Raw genomic sequence first — 1,876 nt, 5'->3', positions numbered from 1 at the left:
GTAAAGTGGTTGATTTTGTATGTGTGGAATAAACACACATACAGTACCACCTGGAGAATCATTCTCTTGTGTTTTGCCTCCGGACCGCTCGGGCAAACTGACAGAAGCACACCTGCCGTTCCTCAGCTCACCTGCCTTCCATCAAGTCATCACTCCAACTGCATATAAACCCTGGCCTTCCTCCCACTCCTTGTCAGATCATTTGTTCAGCCACTGTGGTAGTTCACGTTCAGATCGCCTTAAACTATTGTTCCTTGTGCTTTCTGTTGATTTCTTGACTGATCTCTAACCATCGATCCTCTTGTGCTCAGGTCCACCTCCTGCTACCTGCTTGCTTGCTCTCCACCAACCATCTCCAGATAGTCCACACTCTGTGCCTCCTCCATCTCGCTCCAACCACTGCTTCACCTCAGCCATTTCCTCCATCTCGCTATTGGACCCTCTCCTTCCCCCTTTTTTCCCACGTCAAAATAAGTCCCCTTTTCTCACCAACCGTTGTCTGAGCCTGCATTTTGGGTCATTACCTGTGTAACCATGACAGAACGATCTGACCAGAACTTTGACCTAGCGGTCTCGGATGAGCTTCTTCAAGCCTCCTCGGCTCTCCGCCAAGCCTTTGCCTTCCAAGGAACCCTCAGTGGCCAACATGTTCTTCAAGAAGTCGTGGCGACTTTGAGAGGTTTGACTGCTACTATGTCCAGAATCGAGAGTCAGTTTAGTGCTGCCCAATCCCTATCAGTTCCAACTAGTCCCAGTCCCTCTGTTCCTGGCCCACCTCCCGTGATGCCTTCTTATCTGCCCAGAGAGCCTTATGTCCCAGCACCTGAATGCTATGATGGTGATCTGGGGACTTGTCAATCTTTTTTGGTTCAATGCTCCCTTGTTTTTGATCTACAGCCACAGACATACGCTACGGACAAGTCCAAGATTGCCTTCATTGTTGGGTTGCTAACTGGGAGGGCTAGAGCTTGGGGTGCTGCTGTTTGGAGTGGCTCTCCACGGATTAACTCCTCCTATGCCAGTTTTGTGGCAGAGATGAAGAAAGTTTTTGACCACCCTGTTAAAGGTAAAGATGCCAGTCAGCGTCTATTGTCCCTTCGCCAAGGTGCCTGCAGTGTAGCTGAGTATTTGGTGGATTTCATAACATTAGCTGCTAGAGGAAAGGAGACACTGGTTGGAGGGGGCAGAGCAGCCATTTATTGTCTGGACCGATCATAAAAATCTGTCCTATATTCAAACAGCCAAATGCCTCAACTCCCGTCAGGCCCGATGGGCATTATTCTTTGGTCAATTTAACTTTACCCTAACCTATCGTCCGGGATCCAGCAACATAAAGCCAGATGCTCTCTCCCGCCAGTTTGGTTTCCGAAGATGCTCCCTTGGCTTCGGCTACCATCCTGCCTCCATCCTGCGTGGTAGCAGCTGTGACCTGGGAGATTTGGGGATGTCGTGAAGAGGGCCCAGCAACACCAACCGGACCCTGGTTTGTCCCAGACGCGGTGCGCTCAAGTTCTCCAGTGGGCACACATGTCCCGATTTGCCTGTCATCCTGGGATCAGCCGCACCCTGTCACTCCTGCAACAGTATTTTTGGTGGTCCACCGTGGTCACAGACACTCGAGCATTGGTTTCTGCTTGTTCTGTGTGTGCTAGGGGGAAGGCATCGCATAAATCACCTGCTGGCCTGCTGCGCCCCTTACCTGTTGCAGGTCGTCCGTAGTCTCACATTGCAATAGATTTTGTTACTGGACTACCCTCTTCACAAGGTAAGACGGTCATTCTGACCATTGTGGACAGGTTTTCTAAGGCTGTGCATTTTGTGGTTCTTCCTAAACTCCCCTCTGCTCTTGAGACCGCTGAACTCCTGGTGCTTCATG

General features: G+C 50.6%; 1 pseudogene; it reads right to left on the bottom strand.

The window, feature by feature from the left end:
• Positions 1-426, bottom strand: part of LOC103396986 (uncharacterized) — a 4,214-nt pseudogene extending 3,788 nt beyond the window's left edge.
• Positions 427-1,876: the final 1,450 nt, after the last annotated feature.

The sequence above is a fragment of the Cynoglossus semilaevis genome, chromosome W (genome assembly GCF_000523025.1).
Source record: "Cynoglossus semilaevis isolate Cse_v1.0 chromosome W, Cse_v1.0, whole genome shotgun sequence".
NCBI classification, from domain to species: domain Eukaryota; kingdom Metazoa; phylum Chordata; class Actinopteri; order Pleuronectiformes; family Cynoglossidae; genus Cynoglossus; species Cynoglossus semilaevis.
The sequence above is the reverse complement of the archived record's forward strand: the minus strand, read 5'-3'. Positions and strand labels throughout refer to the sequence as shown.